This window comes from Triticum dicoccoides, chromosome 2B (assembly GCF_002162155.2).
Source record: "Triticum dicoccoides isolate Atlit2015 ecotype Zavitan chromosome 2B, WEW_v2.0, whole genome shotgun sequence".
Lineage (NCBI taxonomy): Eukaryota > Viridiplantae > Streptophyta > Magnoliopsida > Poales > Poaceae > Triticum > Triticum dicoccoides.
The window spans coordinates 115,430,894-115,445,855 of NC_041383.1; positions in this window are offsets into that span (position 1 = coordinate 115,430,894).

Sequence of the window (14,962 nt, forward strand, 5' to 3'; positions counted from 1 at the left end):
GGGATACAAATTCTTCTACAACATATTTGATTTGAAGGTATTTTTACATGGAAAATCATGTTTATTGCTTAGCTAACACATTTACTTGATCTATTAAACAAGATTTGTTTTATATCTTCTAAAACTCTACAATGCCTCTATGGTGATTCATATATCTATATTGAGGTGCATACTCTACTTACAAGGTGTAAGAACCATGTGATTACAATAGGCCACATGCTGGTGCTGATTGTTGTACTAGTTGTAGCGACTCACCTTTCCATTTCTATCCCTATTCTCTAATTTGTTTGTTTTCTAATTCAGGTCATGACACTGGTAACTTCAATAGTGTTTAGTGGAAATTGAAGCAAATGCGTCCCTATGTGAAGTGTGTATGATCGTTTGACAATAATGGTTTGTTCCATGATTATCGATTGGGTTATAGTACTTCGGAGATCGGTGATGGTTCAATCTTTTTTTATTGTTGGAACGTGTATGATGCATCTATGACTATAATGCACCATGTTTTATGTTCTCATATTTCTTTTTTTTTTCGAATGGCCACCCATGGTAGCACTCGTCAGGTGTTACATTCAGATAGCATAATGGGCCTTAATTGAGCAGGAGCATCTGCAATTAGCGTCAGGTCATCTTCCCTTCTAGCTTTACCGCCAACTCATGCGCCAATATGTTCCATATACCTAGGGAGAGGAACTGATGTTGTAAACCTCAAATATAGACAAAGCAGCGTTTGACTCTGATGAGGACATGACTACCTTGGATACGACCAAAAATATTGCATACATGCATATTTGTCAGGTGATTTCTAGTGCAAACTATTCAATAATCTATTTATGTTATCCAGAACAAAAATACTTCACACACTTTTGTGTTTTGTCTAATTGCAGGTGTATGGGATATTTGTACAATTCACATATGAAGATAAGGGAGAAAGATATGTTTAAGTGCTGTTCAAAAAGTTCTCTCACATCACTTTTGGGCCAAGAGAAGATAGAGTCCAAATCTCTCACGTTCTAGATTCAGATTCGGACTGCACAGAGATACCTGACTCAAAACGCCAACAACTTTTTCATACGGACTCCGAATTGGGTGATTTTTTTTGTTGGATTCTAGATTTTGTGCTCTTTCCAGCTCAATTGGATTCACCTTCAAATTCATCCGGAGCGTTGAGATATCGACGAAACAATCAGACGCTGCAGCAGAATCCGAGTCAAACAACAAGTCCAAAGGTGTTGCATCACCTCCACTTGGGCCCATTGACCTTGTACGACCTAGGGTTAGTTTTAGGCTGCCTTGAGACGTCCTCCCACCTCCTAGGCCGCCACCCCTTGCTCCTATATAAGTAGATCCATCTAGTAGCTTTTCCCTTGGGATTTGTTTAGTTAAAAGTTAGCCATTGCAACTTCGTGTACTTCGTTTGTGTCCAACGACCAGACCAAGACCGCGTACGGATCCCCGCCTTTATCAATACTTCATATATTCTCGCAATATTCAGATTGCTTTTATCATATTCTTGCTAGTTCTTCGATTGCTTGCAGGAATAGACCTTCGTGGTCAGGCTGACCGTGCTTCCGGCATCGTCAGTAACCTCAGGAGATTGGTTTAGCGATTGCTAAGGCGCAACGTCGTGCACGTTTGTAGTCGGATTATCAAAGTCATCTTCACCAAATCGATAGTTATCATCTCATCGAATGATCGGGACACCCCGCCTCTATCAAGTGGTATCAGTTTTCAGGTTGCTCGGTGAGAATTTCCTGTTTTTTCTAGATTAGATTTATTTTCTTACCTATTGTCCAAGAAAAAGCCACAAAAAAGTTAGATCTATTCATCCTTTGTCCAAGTCAGTCTGAGCCTTTGCAATTTTCTTTTCATTGTTTGCATTATTGAATTATCGGTTTCATCGTCGTGTCGAGTTGCTGGTCTTAGTGTCTAGTTCGTTTAGAGTTTTGAGTTCTGTTCACATTAGTCACGCCGCCGCTGCATCGTCATCCCTTCCACTGTCCACCACCCATCCATCAAATTCCACCATGTGCTACCAACCGTTCATTGTCATAATCATAGTTGAGATCGTTCACATCTTCGCTTGATCCAATCTGCATCTTATCTAGTTTGTTTTGGAAAGAGAGAGACAAAAAAAGACGGAAAAAAGAGAGAGAAAAAAGTAAAAAAAGTCAGAAAAAAAGAGAAAGAAAAAGAAAAAAAAGTGTGAGAAAAAAAAGGAAGAGAAAAAAAACAAAATTCGGATCTATCTAGACTCAATCTCGTAGTTGAATTCGGATTGAAATCTGTTTTGTGCACTGTTCAGTAAAACAGGCATAACTTCCTCATACGAAGTCCATTTTGGCTCCACAATTACTCAAATTAAAGCTAGCGACTAGACGCATCTGAATAGTTGCAAAAGCTATATTTGGCGTCTCAAAATCAGCTTCTAAATAGGTCATTTTGCCCTCTGAAGTTCGCGCATACAGTTTGTTCCAGTTTTTCAGGCCAGTTTTAGAATTCTTTGACTCCTCATATCAATTCGGAATTGAGTGATTCTTTTTGTATTGGAAAGCTTGAGTTAGTAGCAAACTTTTCAAGGGGAAAGTTGGAGAGAGAGTTCTTATATATCCTGCTTGGCAGTTGTTATTCATCATTATCTTTACTATCGTTGTGATCTTCACTTATATCTGGCTGTCCAGAGCTACTTATCCTTCATTGATGCTAGTTGTGCTATGTCGTGACCTCATTAGTGTTCTAGGCTCGCGTCTCTAGTCCGGTCTAGCCTAGGACCAGCACAGTATCGTTGTTGAGCGTTTATTCAACATTGCATCTTTGAATTTATTATTGCTAATCTTTTGCTACCATATATAGCCAACCCAGCTCCACATATTTCTACACCGTGTATATGTACGTTCCCCTGGCAATCGCTTTACACAATCTCCAGAGTTATTTGACACCGCTGGTTGCCTGTCACCACCTATCGCATGGTAAGAACTTGTAAGATATTGATATTTGCTTTACTGTGAGCACGTTACAACCACATCCTAGTTGTTCATAGGAACATTATTCTCGAATTTTGTTTCTTGTTTCTACTAATCATGACAGGTTCCGGAGAAAGAAGTTCTTGGACGACGAACACATCTTCACCATCACGAGAGTTGGGACAACACACACAAGCACATGGTCAGGTTATCTCTTTACCATCATTTGAGGATAGATTTAATCCTGCTATTTATCTAGATTGGGAGCTTGAAGTAGAACAAGTTTTTAGTTACCATGACTTTTCTGAACTTGAGCGAGTACGAGCTGCCACTAGAGCATTTACTAGTTTTGCTTCTGTTTGGTGGAGTGTGCATTGTAAGAAAAACATTGATAACCAACCCACAACTTGGAAAGATTTGAAACATGTAGTGAGACAACAATTTTTCCCTCCTTACTATCGTCGGGAATTGCTTCGCAAATTTGAACAATTTAAACAAGGCAATAACACTATTCATGCTTACTATCAAGAGTTCAAATCTTATATGCATCATTGTGACATAGAAGAATCTAAGGATGATACAATGAATAGATTTTTTGGTGGTTTGAACCATGATATTCAGGCAAGATTTAGGTATATTCCTCGTTGCATTACTGGTATGTATGTTCGTGCTTGTACCTTTGAGAGACAGTTACAGGAGGATGTATTGGGTGACTACAACAACTACTATTCCAATTCATGCTCACTACCATCGGTTGATTCCTCCACCGTTGCACCTACTAGATCAGCCACACCTCAGATTGTGAGTGCGACATCATCTCAAGTGTATGGTACATTGTCATTGTCCATACCGACATTAGCTACGTCTTTGCGACAAGGTAACAGTAAAGATATTGATGATATAACTTCACATGAGAATGATGCATCCCTAATTAACTTAAATACATCATGTGTTTAGTTACCTATTGATTTGAGCACGCCACCTATTTTAGAGAATCATGTTATTATCATGAATGCATCATGTGATCAAACAACTGAAATACCAACAATTTTGAGTGCACCCATTGAATTAACTATTGATGCAAAAGAACCAATGTTTAATCATTTTGATATGACCTCTAATCTTAGTGATGATTCTGTGTCCAATGACTTATTGCATGTTTGCTTATTTAAGCATGTTGTAGCATGTAAATTTGATGCAAGTAAGGTTTATTCACCAATGTTGGGATGGTTTAATGATGAATATTGTCAATCTTTTGATAGGAATAAGAGCTTCACTTATATGTGCAAACTGAGTTGCAATATTTTAATGCCTTCTACTTATGATAATATTTTGGCTTTATATTTTATGATCTATGAAAGTTACTCATGTATACATGTGTCATATGTGCAAAAATCAATGGAACTAAAAATGGATGACATATACATATACAACATGTATACCTTGTCTTTTTTGTTAGCCACATTTCAGATTAAGCAACGCCGAGGACAACTTTGTTTTCAAAAAGGGGAGGATGATGAGGACATGACTACCTTGGATACGACCAAAAATATTGCATACATGCATATTTGTCAGGTGATTTCTAGTGCAAACTATTCAATAATCTATTTATGTTATCCAGAACAAAAATACTTCACACACTTTTGTGTTTTGTCTAATTGCAGGTGTATGGGATATTTGTACAATTCACATATGAAGATAAGGGAGAAAGATATGTTTAAATGCTGTTCAAAAAGTTCGCTCACATCACTTTTAGGCCAAGAGAAGATAGAGTCCAAATCTCTCACGTTCTAGATTCAGATTCGGACTGCATAGAGATACCTGACTCAAAACGCCAACAACTTTTTCATACGGACTCCGAATTGGGTGATTTTTTTGTTGGATTCTAGATTTTGTGCTCTTTCCAGCCCAATTGGATTCACCTTCAAATTCGTCCGGAGCGTTGAGATATCGACGAAACAATCAGACGCTGCAGCAGAATCCGAGTCAAACAACAAGTCCAAAGGTGTTGCATCACCTTCACTTGGGCCCATTGGCCTTGTACGACCTAGGGTTAGTTTTAGGCTGCCTTGGGACGTCCTCCCACCTCCTAGGCCGCCACCCCTTGCTCCTATATAAGTAGATCCATCTAGTAGCTTTTCCCTTGGGATTTGTTTAGTTAAAAGTTAGCCATTGCAACTTCGTGTACTTCGTTTGTGTCCAACGACCAGACCAAGACCGCTTATGGATCCCCGCCTTTATCAATACTTCCTATATACTCGCAATATTCAGATTGATTTTATCATATTCTTGCTAGTTCTTCGATTGCTTGCAGGAATAGACCTTCGTGGTCAGGCTGACCGTGCTTCCGGCATCGTCAGTAACCTCAGGAGATTGGTTTAGCGATTGCTAAGGCGCAACGTCGTGCACGTTTGTAGTCGGATCATCAAAGTCATCTTCACCAAATCGATAATTATCATCTCATCGAAAGATCGGGACACCCCGCCTCTATCAGACTCAAATATCATCGGAAAGCATGCTGATGGATTTGACCTTCCAATGTGCAGCTCTTTTGCAATGAGTGCACAGTCCAATTCAAGAATTATGGGGCCTCTGTACATTCTCGGCAGGGATTTTAAGTCAACCACAGCAGCGCATCCCTCGACCTCCACAACTGACTCGCACCGAACCATGGGCCTGCTAACTGAGACCAACAGAAAACCCCTATGATCTCTGGCAACAACACCGACACAACTCTCGCTCGATTCAGTCAAAAACACTGCGTCCGAGTTTATTTTGACAGTTCCGACCAGGGGGCTATCCTAGCGAATCAATAGTTCCTCTGGGGGTCTGGGAAAGCTGTTCGACAAGGACCACATGGTTTTGCCCTGACCATCTTCAATCGACATAGTCAGGATTCTGATTTCCTCCTCGAATATGGTCAAGAACTGCACTAATCTCGAGATTAGTTCCTTGCCATAATTATGAACAACAATATCATGTACTCCTTCCGTTTCATAGTATAAAAGCGTTTTTGACACGATACCAAGTCGTCCATAACAGCAACAAAACTTTACTCTAGTTTCAGTATTACACTTATCTATAAAAAATTGCAGCCAACCCTTGCCAGTGTACCAAAATTCTTTTTCTTCAGGCAACACCCTGCCAGCTGCGAACCAGGTGGATCTGGCTCGAGGCTAGTGGCGGAGACAGGGGAGACCAGCAGGGGCCCTGGCCCCCCCTATGACTGCTGATTTGCTGCTAGTTTATACATGAACAGTGTAAAATTTAGACAAAAATGCATACATTAATATTGGTTGGCCCCTCTTATCAAAAGATTGAGTCATTTGGCCCCCCTAATCTTTAATTCCTGGCTCCGCCGCTGCTCGAGGCAACCAACCCGTCTCGGCCCTAGGAGCCGGTGGTGCAACAAATCTTCCGTGCATCGACGTCCTGGATCCTGGGCGATGGCAAGCAGCGTCGTTTCTGGACTGGCCCATGGCTTGATGGGCGCTCCATCTCTGAGCTGGCGCCCCCTCTCATGACGCTGGTTCCACAGCGACGAAGGCACTAAGCTCGTTTGCAAGGCCATCCTCGACCGCGCCTGGTCGCCCTGGGAGTGGTGACCACGTTGCAATATGTTGACATCATGCGCATGCTCCAATGGGTTTTTCTCTCCAATACCCTCAACAAAATCCTCTGGCGATGGACAACGAACAACATCTACTCGGCTGCATCCTGCTACCAGGCCCTCTTCACCGGTTCAACTGTGGCCCCTTTCTGGCAGCTAATTTGGAAAACTTGGACGCCTCAAAGTGCCAAGTTCTTCCTCTCCTCTGGCTTGCGGCACTTGACAGGTGCTGGACGGCCGAGCGTCGGGCACGGCATGACCTCATGCGCGACCTGTTGTGCGTCCTCTGAGACCGAAATCATCCATCACACCCTGGCTGGATGTGTATTCTCGCGCATCACTTGGCACGAGATCCTATCTTGGTGCCGCCTAACTACAACGCCACCCGGGTCCTCAGCTTCCGGGTTGATTAACTGATTAATCCATCTCAAATGGACAGGGCGTTTTGGCTCCCAGGCTCATATGAGCCCCGGAGTGAACAGTAAAATCGCAAAAAATACTATTGTTCTGAAAAATCACAAAAAGAATTGTGGTGAAAGATGTGTGAGTTCATGATACCCGTGCAAAAAAATCAGCACATTTGAACATCTGACGGGCTTTCAGCAAAAAAAAGACAAAATTGGGATACGTGGAAAAGTTTACTGTTTTGCACTATTCGGAGATGATTTTTTGCTGAGAGCTATTCAGATGTCCGAATGAGCTGAAATTTGCCACGAACTTCACGTACTCGAGCAACTTTCGCCATACAAAAGTTTGGTTTTTTTAATTTTCTAGTATTTTATTTGAATTTACTGTTCACAGGGCGTAGATGAGCTTCGGAGCCGAATTGAATATTCGATCTCAAACATGATATTTTAACGAGTTTTGTTGTTCTCAATCTTTCTTTCCTCAGTATCCATTGGTCCATCTGAATTATGCTCTTTCTATTTCGCACATGCTAAATAATTCACTTCTTGAGCAGCTCGTGTCCACATTCAATTCCTCTCCATGCCGGCGAGGCATCCATAGAAAACACAGTGCTCAGAAGATCTCCTTTTGGGTAATACTTAGATCTAAGGACCCTTGCACACAGTCTGTTTGGATTTTGGATGAGCCTCCACCCTGTCCTGTCAACAACGTTTGATTAAAAAAAGGCACATTTGCATTTTTGTCCCTAACTCGAACCGCCTACTCAGATTTACCCCTAATTTCGAAGCATGCTCAAATTTACCCCTCTGCCGTTAGGTGCCCTTATAGAAATGCTCTTTCATGTCGTTTCCGTCACGTCAAAGGGCTTTGACCATTTTATTCACGTTTGCTGGACATTTTTGCCCCTCTGTGCATGTCCCACTTATAGGTGGGACCTACCTAGGGAAAGAAAAAAAAACTCCCTCTTTCTCTCTGACTTACACGTGGAGCCCACCAATAAAAAAAGGTCTCCCTCTCTCATAACCTCCCCCTCTCCCTGACATGTGGGCCATTGAACCCAATGTCAGGGTCAACTCCTGTTCGCACGTGGTCACGGCGAGGCTTGGCGGCTCGGCCGGTGGACGTTGCCGGTGAGGGACATGCGCCTGCGTGTGAGGACCGCGGTGGGAGGCTCGGGATCGTCTGACGGAGGGGGTGGAGCCGCCGCCCACATCTTTCGTTGGAGCTATCATGGGAGCAATCGTCTGAGAGCGCCTGAGAGCTTCGGTCGACGACGTCGTTAGCCACCGCGGCCGGAGTCCAAATCCAACCATACGAGCATGTCCATGAGCTTCGTCGGGTGCCTCTCCTCTGCCCTGCGCAGTGAATCGGGCCTAGGGCCGCCATAGACGACACCTGGGACATCGAACTCCGCCAAGGCCGTCGCTCTTCCTGCCCTAAATTCGGCCGCCATGAGCCATTCTTCACCAACCCGACCTCTCTCAAGTCATCTAGGAAAGCTCACACCCCTACTCTCATCATCCCCTACCCGATTCCGTGCCCGGAGCCCCCTGCTCAAAGCCGGACGCGATGACTGACCTCGGTTGTGTGTTGGCCATGTGTGCGCGCATCTACACCCTGCTACGCCCGGTGAGCTTGAGTCTCGCGTAGCTCGCATGGTTGGCGCCCTCCCCGCGCGGTCAACCACCCCCCTACGGTGAGCAACCGGCGAGCGCATCCGCTGACGGCCGGGAAAGAGAAGGGATGAGGGAGAGTGTTTTTTTACTTTGTCCTTGGTAGGTCCCATGTGTAAGTGGGTGACCCATGGTAGATCTGAGCTGGCATAGTTTTCCTTTTATTTAATTCAAATGGGTCCCGCATGTAAGTGTCACATGGAGTCAGAGGCAAAATGCCCGACTAACATCTAGAAAATGGTCAAAGCCCTTTAACCTAATAGAAAAGGCACATAAGGGGATTTCTGTAAGGGCACATAATGGAGGAGGGGCAAATTTGAGCAAGCTTCCAAATTAGGGGCAAATATGAGTAGTAGGTTCGAGTTAGGGATAGAGATGTAAAAGACCCTAAAAAATGCAGGCCTCCAGCTCTTTTCGGTTTGGCCATTCGGTTCCCAGACATCTAGTGCAACTTCCCACGGCCCTCCTCATCTCCCCACCAGAAATCGTGAATGATCTTTTCATATGTTTCGCAAAAACCCTTGGACAGCAAGAACATCCCATGGTCAAAGTGGGTAGGGCTTGAACCACCAATTTGATATGAACCTCTTTTGCAACATAAGACATTAATCTCTCGTTCCAAATATTGCATTTGTTCCCGACTCTATCCATGATCAGTTGGAAGTTCTCATATTTCATTCTCCTTTCTCGTTACGGTAGACCAAGATATTTGCTATCGAAGGTCGATGGTTCCATTTCCAACACCGGTTTAATATCCTCTCTGGTTTGACTCGAACACTATTCACTAAAGATGATCGAGCACTTGCTCGAACTGAGAAGTTGACCGGTGCACCCGTGGAACACTTGGGAGGACATTTTTAACCGTAACAACTTGGTCCACCGAGGCTTTAAAAAATAGCATGTTGGCATCTGCAAAGAGGAGGTTTGAGACACCCGGGCTATTGCGAGCCACCTTGACCAGTGTGATCCTTCCACCAGCCACCTCCTTGTTAAGAAAATTAACCAGACCATCTGCCACAAAGAGAAATAGGTATGAGGTGAGTAGATCACCTTGACAAAAGAACCCTCGTTGGCTTGAAATTATCCAGTTGTTCTCCATTATGCTTAACGAATAATCTAACATATGCCACACATTGCATGACCCACTGTGTCCATCTCCGGCTGAATCCAATCTTTTCTAAAGCCTACTTCAGAAATCTCCAATCAACCATGTCATACGCTTTGGTGAGGTCAAGTCTGTAGGCACAATGAGTATCTCACGGGGTTGTACTATGCTGAATTTTATGGAAACACTCAAACACGATGATGGCGTTATCGGTTATCCTTCTTCCAAGAACAAATGCACTATGTGTTTCTACAATGATCTCATCCAGGAAGGACCTAAGTCTATTGACCGAACGCTTGGAGACAACATTGTAAATCACAACACATAAGCTTATGGGGCTGAAGTATGAGGAGTATCACCATGCCGTTTATTCCTTCAAGCATTCACTACTAGAAAAAGGGTTATAGCTAATATGAACATTAATGGCGCACCACATGTGTGGTGCATCACTGCTATATAGCAGTGGCGCACCATGTATAGGTACATCATTAGTGTCCATATCACTAATGGCGCACCACACCCACGGTGCGCCACTACTAACATTTTTTTTCAAAACTAGTAATGGCGCACCAGGGGATAGTGCGCCATTACTAGTTTTAACTAGTAATGGCGCAACACACACTCTGTGCGCCACTACTAACAAATTTTTTACTTATTTTTTCAAAACTAGTAATGGCGCACCAGGGGATAGTGCGCCATTACTAGTTCAAACTAGTAATGGCGCACCTCAACCACGGTGCGCCACTACTAACAATTTTTTTTTTAAACTAGTAATGGCGCACCACATACTAGGTGCACCATTAGTAATCAGGGTTACTAATGGCGCATTATTAGGTGGTGCGCCATTGGTAACCTGAGAGCAGCTAGATATTTTGGACAGCCACCTACCACACTCACTTTCCCCACTTCATTCTCTCCACCTCGTCCTCCAAGCTTGTCTCGGCTGCCTCCTCCTCCTCACCTCATTTGCAACATAGATTCACCCAAATTAAGTGGTTAAATTTCCTTTTTTTGATAGGTAAGTAAGGGGAAAGCTTTTTTTATGTTGTAGATCAACTTTTTTCTCCCTCCAACAACGTGCACATGCACTTTTTATGGTCTAGATCTACGTATGTTTGTGGTATTGCATATGTTTGTGTTTGCAGGTACCGGTATTTGAAATGCGAAAGTTGCCAATATTTTGCTGGAATGTTGATTCATTTCCGTTTCGGCGAGAATTTGGCACCATGCATTCTTTTTGGTCCTATTTTTAGGCAAAGTCATGCCAAATTTTTTTTTGGTTCTAAAATATCATTTTGCTCTACCCCACAGGCGACCATGGTCCGCACGATGACCGAAGGCATTGTGAATAGGTTTTTGAGCTCCGCGAAGGCCATGATGCTTCAAAAGAACGAGATGGAGATAAGATGTCCGTGTCGAAGATGCAAGCTGAAGAGCCTTATGGACCCGGATTCCGTACAGGTGCGGGACCACCTGCTCTTGCGTGGTTTCATGGATGGCTATCGGTGGCAAGGTAATGAAGATGATTATGAAGTCGTCCATGGGGGCCGGGCAAGAAATGAGGAAGGGCAGCAAGACAACCGCGGCGAGGGCGGGCGAGAAGACGAAGAATCTCCAGGACATGATCACGTAGTAGATGCAGTACACAGTCATCATGTAGAAGATGCCGGACATGATGATGAGGAAGATGCCGGAGCAGACGAAGGGCATGATCATGAAGATGAAGATGCCGGAGCAGATGACGATGGACCATCAATGGGCTGGATGCAGGACCCTCATATTCAAGAGCTGCTTCTCAAGCAGACGGATAACGCAAGAGCTGCCACCCGAGAGAAAGCCAAGCTAGATCAACTGGAGATAGATGCGGTTACTCCATTGTATGAAGGATGCATGCCCGAGGATACCCACCTGAAAGTAACGCTCATGGCCTTGGAGATGAAGGTAAAACACAAAATGACCGACGCATGCTTCGACGAGAACATGTCCTTCTGGCACGAACGTCTTCCCAAGGGGAACAAGTGCCCGACCAGTTTTGAGGAGGCGAAGAAAATCGTGTGTCCTCTGGATTTACGACACGTGAAATACCATGTGTGCATGAACAATTGCATCATTTATCGAGACGAGCACGCGGAGTCTACCATATGTCTGGTGTGCGGCGTCACTCGATACAAGAAGAGGAAGAAAGCTCCTCAAAAAGTGGTGTGGTACTTTTCGATCACTCCTCGTCTGCAGCGGTATTTCGCGGACCCTAAGGTAGCAAAGCTCCTGCATTGGCACGCAGATAGGGAGGAGAAGAAGCGAGAAGATGATGGAAATGATCCAGAGATAAATAAAAAAGACAAGATGCTGAGTCACCCTAAGGATGCGAGCCAGTGGCAAGCGTTGAACTTCGAACACCCAGAATTTGGGGACGATCCAAAGAACATCATGCTAGGCGCGAGCACCGATGGAGTCAATCCGTTTGGCAGCCAGAGAAGCACACATAGCACCTGGCCCGTGTTTGTGTGGATGTACAACCTTCCTCCCTGGTTGTGCATGAAGAGGAGGTACATTCACATGAGTATGCTAATTGAAGGGCCGAAACAACCAGGGAACGACATCAATCTATATCTGGGGCTGCTGAAAGAGGAGCTAGACATGCTGTGGAAAACGCCAGCCAATACGTGGGACACAGCAGAGAAAGCATATTTCCCTATGAGAGCCGCACTGCTCACGACGGTGCACGACTATCTCGGTTACGGATATGTCGCGGGGCAGGTGGTCCACGGATTTTCTGGATGTGTCAGGTGCATGGATGACACAACGTATTGCCAGCTAGATAGAGATCTTGGGTCTTCAAAAACTGTGTTCATGGGACATCGAAGGTGGCTTCGCGATGATGACTCATGGAGAAAATGCAAGGATCTGTTCGATGGTGAAACCGAACCGCGAAGACGCCCGCGTACGAGGAGCAGCGAAGAAATAGACGAGCTGTTGAAAAATTGGAAAGAGTGCCCGGAGCCGGGAGCTGCTGCTGAAGGTATGGAAAATGAGGCCTGTTTTCTGGGACTTGCCATACTGGAAGATCCTCCGTGTGCCTCACTGCCTTGATGTCATGCATATCACAAAGAATGTGTGCGAGAGTCTGCTTGGTACCCTGCTCAACATGCCAGAGAGGACCAAAGATGGGCCGAAAACAAGGGCAGACTTGAAATCAATGGGCATCAGGGAGGAGCTTCACGCTAATGATGATGATGATGATGAGGCGAAGGGCACGGAAAGTCGTCGCAAAGGCAAAAAGACCAAGAAGATCAAAAATGACTGCCCTCCCGCGTGCTTCACTCTAAGTCAGGAGGAGATCGAGCAGTTTTTCACCTGCCTCGTAGGAGTAAAAATTCCTTACGGTTATGCGGGGAAGATAACCAGATACCTAGACTCAGCGAAGCAGAAGTTTAGCGGGATGAAGTCTCACGACTGTCACATGCTGATGACGCAGATACTTCCAGTTGCAATCTGTGGGATCATGGACGCGCACTTTCGTGAACCGCTATTTGGCCTATGCAACTTTTTCGACGTCATCTCTCGGAAGTTAGTTGGCGTGAGGCAACTCAGAAGGCTACAGGAAGAGATCGTGGTGATACTATGCGAACTTGAGATGTACTTCCCGCCCGCATTCTTCGACGTTATGGTGCACCTGCTGGTCCATATCGTGGAGGATATCATCCAACTCGGGCCGATGTTCCTGCACAGCATGATGCCGTTCGAAAGGATGAATGGTGTCATTAAAGGATACGTTCGCAACATGTCACGTCCAGAGGGAAGCATAGCCAAGGGCTTTTTGACCGAAGAGTGCATCTCCTACTGCATGAATTATCTAGGCATCGAGAACTGATACGTCTCCAACGTATCTATAATTTTTGATTGCTCCATGCTACTTTATCTACTGTTTTAGGAAATATTGGGCTTTATCATCCACTTTTATATTATTTTTGGGACTAACCTATTAACCGAAGGCCCAGCCCAGATTTGTTGTTTTATGCCTATTTTAGTGTTTTAGGGAAAAGGAATATCAGACGAAGTCAAAACGGAACGAAATCAACTGGAGAAGTTATTTTGGGAAGGAAACCCACCTGATGGACTTGGAGTGCACGTTAGGGGAGTCCCGGGCTACCCACGAGGGTGGGGGGCACGCCCCCCTGGAGGTCCACCGACGTACCCCTTGCACCCATATATACCTACGTACCCTAAAACTTCCAGAAGAGAAGATAGATTGGGAGTTCTGCCGCCGCAAGCCTCTGTAGCCACCAAAAACCTCTCGGGAGCCTGTTCCGGCACCCTGCCGGAGGGGGAACCCATCACCGGTGGCCATCTTCATCATCCCGGCGCTATCCATGAAGAGGAGGGAGTAGTTCACCCTCGGGGCTGAGGGTATGTACCAGCAGCTATGTGTTTGATCTCTCTCTCTCTCTCTCTCTCTCTCTCTCGTGTTCTCTCTCGTGTTACCTGTATGGCACGATCTTGATGTATCCCGAGCTTTGCTATTGTAGTTGGATCTTATGATGTTTCTCCCCCTCTACTCTCTTGTGATGAATTGAGTTTCCCCTTTGAAGTTATCTTATCGGATTGAGTCTTTTATGAGAACACTTGATGTATGTCTTGCGATCTACTTGATGTATGTTTTGGTGATCAACTTGCGGGTTTCGTGACATTGGGAACCTATGCATAGGGGTTGGCACACGTTCTTGACTCTCCGGTAGTAGCTTTGGGGCACTCTTTGAAGTACTTTTATGTTGGTTGGATGAATCTGAGATTGTGTGACGCATATCGTATAATCATGCCCACGGATACTTGAGGTGACAATGGAGTATCTAGGTGACATTAGGGTTTTGGTTGATTTGTGTCTTAAGGTGTTATTCTAGTACGAGCTCTTTTATAGATTGATCCAAAAGAATAACTTTGAGGTGGTTTCGTACCCTACCATAATCTCTACGTTTGTTCTCCGCTATCAGTGGCTTTGGAGTGACTTTTTGTTTCATGTTGAGGGCTTGTTATATGATCTATCTATGTTATTATTGTTGAGAGAACTTGCACTAGTGAAAGTATGAACCCTAGGCCTTGTTTCCTATCATTGCGATACCGTTTACGCTCACTTTTACCGCTTGCTACCTTGCTGTTTTTATTATTTCAGATTACAAAAACCTATATCTACTATCTATTTTGCACT